Source organism: Prosopis cineraria, unplaced genomic scaffold (genome assembly GCF_029017545.1).
Source record: "Prosopis cineraria cultivar Desert tree isolate PC_DT_omini unplaced genomic scaffold, ASM2901754v1 PC7, whole genome shotgun sequence".
NCBI classification, from domain to species: domain Eukaryota; kingdom Viridiplantae; phylum Streptophyta; class Magnoliopsida; order Fabales; family Fabaceae; genus Prosopis; species Prosopis cineraria.
The window spans coordinates 27145459-27155139 of NW_026555338.1; the positions used below are offsets into that span (position 1 = coordinate 27145459).

The 9681-nt window shown below is 28.9% G+C and overlaps 1 pseudogene; it reads left to right on the top strand.

Annotated features, from left to right (window-relative positions):
- Window positions 1-2350: 2350 nt before the first annotated feature.
- LOC129316659 (protein NRT1/ PTR FAMILY 5.4-like) lies at window positions 2351-8848 on the top strand (annotated as a pseudogene).
- Window positions 8849-9681: the final 833 nt, after the last annotated feature.

The following is a 9681-nucleotide window of genomic DNA, read 5'->3' on the forward strand; positions in this document are numbered from 1 at the left end:
GTCCAATTGGATTACTTCAAGTCATCTAAATAAAATTTTATGTGATATTATTTTAATTAATTTTATTCTTATAATAAAATGTATATTTAATTTATTACATTTTCTCTTTATACTATCATTAATGTTAGAATTAATTTATATTTAATGCCATTTAAATGTAATATTTTTATTTACTGGATAGACAACAAATGACGTAATAGACTTGGTATACCTAAGAATTTCTCACCATTTATGTATTTAGTGGAATTTTTGATTAGTTAGAATGTTTAGAGGAAACTTTATATAGTAATTTTCCCAATTATCAATTCCATAATTAGAGACTCTGGCTGTAATATCAACCTCCATTGATTAATATTTTTAGGTCTACATCATTTAATTAGATATTTAACTTCACTTCTTCATGCACTATTTATTTTTAACCAATCAATTATTGGTATTGTGTAGTATGGATCCCGAAAGTTCACTAAATTCAAGATATACCTTTAAACTCAAAGAACACAAGATTTAAATTCATAACTTTATAAATTATGAATTAAATCTTGACCAATTGAACTAATTTTTATTGGTTGAGAAATCACTTCTTTATCTTTCACTCAATGAAAGTAACTTACGCACACATTACATTCATGAACGTTTGAACTTGCAATCTCGCACTTAAGGAACACTCAAGGACCTCATGTTCTCCATTAAAAAAGTTAATCATTCATTAATAACTTTAGTCCTTAGAAATTAACATAGCAAATGGATCAAATTATAAGGATTCAATTATTTACAGAAACCTAACTTCAAATCAAGAAAAACTATAACGATCACATATTCATTCTCCCTTTACAAATTATTTTTATAAATAAAATTACTAATTATTCTTACTGACTAATATTTAATAAATTATTTTCATAAATATAATTATTAATTATAATACATTAAAATTTATTATAAACAATAAATTAATTTAAAATAAAATTTTTTCAAAAATTTAAAAAACTTATATTACATATACTAATAGTAAAAAATAAATGAAATAATAAATATATTAATAATAAAATAAATTAGACATCAAAATACTAACATTAAATATATAATAACAATTATTTGATACTAATAATGAAATAAAAATATATTAATAATAAGGTAAATTAAAAATTCAATTACTAATATTAAATAATTTTATTTATAATAACTTATCATTAAATAATTTTATAAATTTATAGAATCACTCTAGAAACATATAACCTTCTGGAGCGCTTTCTAAAAAGATTCTTTATTAATATTTAATTTTTTAATATAATTTTTCAGAATGTTGTGATGTAGAAGCGTTCTGGGACTATAAGACATATCGTACCAGAGTGCTTATATTAATAATTTTTAATTTAATTTTTTTTAAAATTCATGTTTAGACTTTTCGGGCTGGCCTGAACTAGAATGGGCTTGGCCTGATTTATTTATTTATTTTTTTTACTTGATCATATAAATTTAATGGAACCCTAATTTATAAATACATAGATTCTGAGCGCCAGCTTGAGTAGCCCAATGATGAAAATGTAACCTTGCCTTTGATCGAGTGCATAAAATTCTTCTACGTCTCCTGTATCCATTCAACAGAAATAGGAACTTCGCAAAATATATTAAAAAAAGGAAAAATAAAAAAAGACAAAGGAATCTTGGCTATCCATACTTTGTAAAGACTTGTAATAATTCTGATTAAAAAAATAATTAAAAAAAAAGATTACATATGTTTGTGTTTGCGAAAATGCCATTTTTAACAAATATACATGGCTTCTGCAAATATTATCGTTTTGCTAACGTTTACAGCCAAATTTTACGTTGACCCCTGCTGATTTCTTTATAGATGCGTACATAATAATAACCATTAAATATAGGGTTAAAGCTCATTTTTTCCCTCAACTTTATCCGAAGGTCACCAAATACCCACTCAATGTTATAGATTCCCTCCATTATTATCCTGTTATTAGCTCATCGTTTTTTTAACATTAGTCAGAGCCCACATTCAATTTTTTATAATATTTATTTATTATAAAATATTTGGATTTAGGATGTCCACTGACACTCTGGGGATAAAAATATTTAAAAATTGAATGTAAGGCTACTAACTTTGAATAGATGGTGAGTTAACGGCAAGATAATGAGAGAAGGAATCTTTAACTTTAAGGAACATAATTAACCCATAGTCAAATTTAGGGTGAGATTGAGGACAAAAATGATCCTTAACTCCCAAACATACCTCATGGCTAACAATATATATATATATATATATATCAAGTTGATCAAAGGCAAGCCTACAAAGTTCATTCACATTTTGAGTGATTTCATTGCTTAATTAGTAGAACCAATGGAAAACAACAAATCTGCAGTAAAAGGTAATAACTGTTCAAGTGATCGCAAGGCCTCCAAAGCTGGCTGGAGTGCTGCTATCTTCATCATCTGTATGCTCTCTTTCTGAAAACATTTTTTTTTCATGAAAAAATTTAAATGAGTTGGGTTTTGGAGATTTATTAAAGCTAGGGTATGCTTCTCAATTTAAAGAATGTTTAAAGAGATGTGTATAGATTCCCCACTAATAAGGTCTTTACAATGACAATAAAATTTGAACCCATGACCTTGTAAGTTATAGGTTAAATATTTACTAATTGGACTAACTTTTGTTAGTTCTAATAATATCTTCTCACATCATATTTGACGGAAATGTTTTTTTAGCACTCCCTCCTGTATGACACACGTGGATGACCCCAAAAATCGATCAATTTGTTGACATTTAGGTCTCAATTATTTCGTGAAAGATGATCATCTACATTGATTTGAACAATTGCCATTATGAAAGGTCTTGATTGTAAATCATGCAATTAAATCTTGTATGTCAAACTTACTAATAAAATGACAAGTAAATGTAACTTTTGATTCCTGTATTTTACTCGTATTTTGCTTTTGGTCCCTATACTTTTTTTTTTCAGTGTTTTAGGTCTCTACTCTTTTATATTTTTTTATTGTTTTGGGTCCTTCCAAGGTCCCTATACTTTGCTCATACAGAAATCAAAAATAATGAAAAACAAAAGTGTAGGGATCTAAAACACAAAAAAAAAATATAGGGATCAAAAGCAAAACACGAGTAAAGTATATGGACCAAAAGTTATGTTTACCCTAAAATTAAATTAACAAGAAAAAACATGTATATATTATGCTTTTTTAGAAAATGTAACTGTTAGTTCATGTATTTTTAGCATGTTTAGGTATTGGTTCCTATATTTTTTTTTTCTATTGCTCCAAGTCCTTTAAATTTCATCAGTTTGCAACGTTAATTCTTATCATCAATAACATCTGCTAATATTTATCACTTTGGTAATTCAATTGCTGAGTTAGTAAAATTATGAAGAGTCAAACATTATATGGACGAAATTGCCACTAGCCTTGCTGCTTGTCTACCCTAGTATTAGTTTCATCTATTGCATATTTAAGAATTCTAATCCAATGTCTTGCCTTTTTTTTTTGTTAGTACACAATGGCCACTAGCCTTTTTTTTTTTTTTTTGCTTCGTACAAGCTTAGCCATCGTTAAGCTCTTAATGGTCATATTTAAAATTATAAGGGCCTACATGGTAAACATATGAAACTCGAGAGACTTGGAGCAACAATAAAAATATAGGAACCATGAGGAACTTGGAGCAACAAAAAAATATAGGATTTAATACTAAGACACATTAAAAATATGGGAACCAATAGTTGTACCTCTAGACCACAATACAGCTCACCTTTTAGAAGCACCCTTTAATTTGGTCCAAACTCCAAAGTGTAGAGTACTAGGTAAATTTTATGTCCTTTTATCATTTATGCCCATGCTTTTTTTACATGCCTTGTCTTTTGAATGCTCCATATTTAAAGACCATGCAACTGTTAATAGGAAAACTCAAGGGTGTAAATGTAAAGATATTAGGCATTTTTTAGTAAAATAAGGGTTCAACCAACATTTTTCATGAAACATAAATTAATTACTAATGACATATATTGTGGTCTAGAGGATACACACATACATGTATGTATGTATGCATTAATTTTGTTTGAAATGCATGCAGTTGTGGAGATGGCAGAGAGATTTACATTCTATGGTTTAGCTGGAAACTTGATAAGTTACCTCACGAATGTTATGGAAGAGACAACATTGACAGCTGCTAAGAATGTCAACACATGGATGGGTGTGTCCTTTGTCTTTTCTTTCGCCGGAGCCTTCATAGCTGATTCGTACCTTGGTCGTTTCAACACCATCATCGTCGCTTCTATCATCTATTTCTTGGTATGTTTATATATACCTATTAATTAACTTCCCAATTATATTGCAAAAAAAAAAACCGTCATGTTATTTAATTTTTATGTATACATATACCTAAAATAAATATTTCTCAATTTTCAATTTGGTCTTTATTACCTATGTTGTTATAAGGCCTTGCTAACTACTTTTTTAGTCCTATTTATAAGTCACTTCTAACATGTTTTATTAATACCAAGAAAAATTTTAAAACTTATTAACTTTGTCTTAAAATTTAATAAGTTCTCAACTTTACTCCTATTAAATATACATGCTTTAATAATATATTTTCTCTGTCCAACATTCAATGGAGGGTAAAAAAAGAAATTTGTGATGAAAATTTAATTATGTGACTTATAAATATGACAAAAAAATCTTCTTCTCTTTGCTCTGTAAATAGGACTGGGGGGATTATATTTTTAGGATTATTTAAGAAAGTTAAAATGTCAAAAAGACTTATAAAGAGACAAGCATTTTTTTTAATCAGAGAAAAAATGTTTTATTAAATTTTATAGAGTCTTGTATTGAGAAAAAATATATAGGATATTATGAATATATAGAACTACTGAAGGGAATATTATTTAGAGTTTTATAATTGAAATAAGAGGAAAAAAGTGGCCTTAAATGTTTTGAGGTGAAATAACTCACTCGTCCTGCACGTAGAGTCATATAACAAGAAAATACGAGGTCCTTATTATATTGACTGTACATTGGCATGGTTTCTATTGAAAAAGAAAATAATAACAAAAAAAAAAATTAAGATGATCTGGTCATGTGCAAAAGAAAATCAATGGAGGTACTGTAAGGAGGCTGGTAAGCAGATAATCTTCAATCTCATAGATAGTGGCAAAGTCAGGACCCTGATGACCTAGGAAATGAAATATAATTTAATTTTAAAATTAATAATTCCTTTAAAAAATAATAATTTGAAAATTTAAAATAATAATTATATTAGGATTAAAATTGTAATAACATGTATAAACAAATTTTTCTTTTTTGAAAATTATATTGAACATGTTTGTAGGGTCTTTTACGAAAATACACTGTCTCTTCATATATCCTATAAACTGTCTCTTCATATATCCTATCTTACTCATTACAATATTACATATCTAATAAATTTTTGAGCTCAAATATTTTTTGTTTAGTTCATAAAGTGCAAAATATTAAAAATAGATGGTGCAAAATGGTAGAGAGGGACCAAGTACATATAAAGGAAGCCATGAGTTGTGATCTTTCCCTTACTATTAAAAGAGCTGCTAAAACAGAGAGCATACAATGACATCACGCAAGCAGATTGTCATAATCACTTCATTGAAATGAGTTATGACAAGATGCGTGCGTCATGCAGGGAACTCTTTTGTTGATACTATCGGCATCATCGGCGATTCCAACTCTGCAAAGTCGAAAGTTAATGTTGTTGATAGGACTTTACATAGTGGCAATCGGAGAAGGAGGGCACAAGCCATGCATTCAAACATTTGCTGCTGATCAATTCGACGAGTCATCGCCACAAGAGATAATAGCTAAGACCTCCTTCTTCAATTGGTGGTACTTTGGACTTGCCGTTGGTGTTTTATCTGCCATATTTGGTGTTACTTACATTCAGGTATTAATTAATTTCATTTTTCTTATTTTTTTAATTACTTTGTCCCATTTCAATACTAGAAAATTAAAATAATTCAAATCTAACAATAACAAGTATATCTATAATATATAATATAATTTTGATTGGTTGTTTATTTTTATTTATCCTAAGTTTCAATTTAACCTTGGACTTAATTTTCTAGTTACATGACATCTTAGAGTTAATCAAGAGAAGGTGGAGGTAAAAATGCATTTTTTTTTATTTTTGTTAGCATGATACACCAATTAACAACCACACCAAGCAATTTTATTTTTGCAAAATGTTGCAAAATATACTGGAATTGATAGAACTTTTTAATAAACAATTAATAAAGGTAAATGATCGTCAAACTGAAATTAAACATGAGTAATATTCAGAGAATACAAATATGCTTCTTTCCCAATAATACAAAAATTTATAATGACCTTTAATCATGCATTTCAAAAAAGGATTATTTTTAAATTTCAAATGATTATTTTTTATGAAAATTATTATCATTTTAAAAAAATTAAATTTAATATGAAAAAATTTGAAAAATATTTTTTTATTAATATTTAAAAGTTTGATATAGAGGTAAATGACTAAAAAGTCATTTAATAAAATTAAGGAACTAAAATAAAATCTTATTCAAAGTTAAATAACTAAAAGTATGTTTTTTAACATAATTATTATTTATTTTTTCATATTATTTTTTGTGATTCATCTTAATTATTTTTTTTATTGGCATTTTAGGATAATGTTGGATGGGACATAGGGTTTAGCATATTAGCAGCGGTTATGGCAGTTGGATTTGGCATTTTCTTGTTAGGCATAAGAAGGTATAAAAAACAAGGGCCACTGGGAAGTCCTTTTACTACCACGACACGGGTGGCGGCGGCCGCGATTTTGAAGTGGCGAGTGGACGAGATGCGCGATGGAAGAGGTGTTTGCCATGGAGATACACCCAGCGGTGGTATTCTTATGGACCCTCAATCTAAAACTTATGCTCGCACCAAACATTTCTGGTACTTTGAATAACCTTATCATTTGAACAAAAGGGTTTTCTTTAAAGTACTTATCTGATTCTTTTTATAAGTCACTTTTAACATGTTTTATTAGTATAAAAAAACCTTAAAACTTATCAACTCTGTCTTAAAATTTAATAAGTTTTCAACTTTACCTCTATTAAATATATACACTTCATCAATAACATATTTTCTTTTTCAACATTCAATGGAAGGTAAAAAAAAATTATGATAAAAATTTAATGATGTGACTTATAAATATAACTAAAAAAATTATTCTTTTTTTGCCCTATAAATAGGACAAGAGAAAGTATATATTTTCATCCCTGATCTATTTTTTTAGAAGTGTTGGTTGTCCTAAAGTACACATTAGAACAATATCATTCTTTAAATGTCAAAATTATTCCAATGTTGATAGCCTTTGGGTTTATAGACATTGGCCATTAATTTTATAGAGAGAGAATCTATAATTGACATGTAGCATGCCTCTGTTGAAAAAAAAAAAATCTTTGGCTTACATATATAGCATTATTTTTTGTTCCAAATGTATTTATAGAAGAGCAACGAACACTCTTTTATTTTTTATAAACAAAAGTTTTAGTTGAGTTAGATTTTGGAAGCTTAGTAGGACTAGAGCAATATGGACACTCTAAAGTTCAATAATATGTAGCCATGGTCACTAGCCCCTTTGTTTACCAGAACAATTAGCATTATCTTTAAGACATGGCCTTGCCCTTCGAACTAGGTATTCATTAGGGGAAAAATAGGAAAATTACAATCAAATTAATTCTAAATAAAAAATTAATATTTTTTTCAGCTAATTTATAAGTCAAACTTCAATATTTACTTGCCAAATTTCAATATTTACAAGTGATTGGGACCTGTAAGTAATTAATTTTTTTATAGGGGACTTACATGTTATTTCCCAAAAAATTTGTCTGCTTCACTAACAATCAACTATCGGTGATGTCATAGTAGTATTTTTATCCCATTTGTATCACATCACTTGTACACTGATAATAAACAAAGTTTCACACTTAGACGGGCGTGTCTCAGATTTTTGGACAAGGCAATGATAATTGATGACACTGATTTGTCAAGCAATACAAGAAATCCTTGGAGACTATTCTCATTAAACCAAGTGGAAGAGATGAAGCTAGTGCTTGGCCTCATGCCCATATGGCTAACATGCCTGTACAGTAGTGTAGTTTTTTCTCAAGCGACAACCTTCTACATCAAACAAGGCAGTACAATGGTTCGATCCATTAATGGATCCCACTTCAAGATTCCACCAGCTGCACTCTTTGGCTTCACTTGCATCACCATTATTATCATAATCCCAATCTATGACAGATTCTTCGTGCCTATGGTAAGAAAATTCACAGGCAAACCCACAGGCATCACAATACTCCAAAGAACAGGCATTGGCTTAATCTGTTCTATTCTAAATATGCTTGTGGCTGCACTAGTTGAGGCCAAAAGGGTTAAAGCAGCAAGCGAGCACAATCTCTTGGACGATCCAAAGACAATAGTGCCAATTAGGGTTTGGTGGTTGCTTCCTCAGTATATTCTAGTTGGGTTTGTTGATGCTTTTGCATTGGTAGGGCTTCAGCATTTGTGCTACGATCAAATGCCAGAGGCTATGAGAAGCATTGGTGCTGCATTTTATGTTAGTAATGTTGGGATTGGAAACTTTATAAGTAGTGGTATTATATGGATTGTAGAGACAACAAGCAAAAGAAGACAGCTTGGGAATAATCTGAATAGGTCACACCTTGACTATTATTATTTGTTGCTTGCTGGTTTAGGGGCTTTGAATTTGGCTGTTTTTGTTGTTTCTAAGCGGTATATGTACCAAAAAGCCTCTAAAATCTACAATCTACAATCTATAAGCAATGATTAGGTGTGTATTTTGTCAACAATTGTCGTCTATTTGTAAGAATTTGATTCAAAACTTACAAGTTAATTTCAAACCCCATTACAGATGTGAGGAGGACTTTATTGATGAGTAATATATAAGTATTTCTATAGAAGTTCTTTGAGCCCGGATATGTAATGAACAAGCTACATTGTTAACAACTTGACAATTGTCTAGTTTGATATAAAACTTGTATTTGATCTTGATTAATTTATGATAATTTTACCTTTTTAATGATAATTTCAAGGGACAAAGTGTTACATGTTAAAGTAGGTGAAATATTATAGATGTTCTCCATAATCTATTGATCTAACTAGCATGACTTATCTGGAAAATGAGCCACACTATTTATGAATATTGTGTCTTGTTAATTAGAATATAAATAATATCCTAAAATAATTTTAAGGGCAAAGGCTTAAACAATGGGTAGGTGATGGGATAGAAAATTAATTAGATTTAGAATTTTTGTTTTATCAAAATGATTTCTCTTAGATTTGGATTAGGATTTTATTTGAATAGTTACATTTAATTACTTAAATTCTTAGAATATCTCATATTTAACGCTTTGACTTTGAGGGTTAAAGCTAAATTCATAAATAGCGTCCTAGCACCTTTGATTTAATTAGTTAAATTATAGTGAAATGTAAGTGGTTAAAAATTCTTTATATTTTTTAATGGAGGGACTAGGGAGTGTGGCTTCTCCTATATAGATAGAAAATTAATAACAGTTAGATTCCTTAAAAAATAATTATTGACACATTGATCCTTTTTTTTTTTGGCCGGCAAGATCTTTTTTTCCTTTATAAAATAGCAATTAT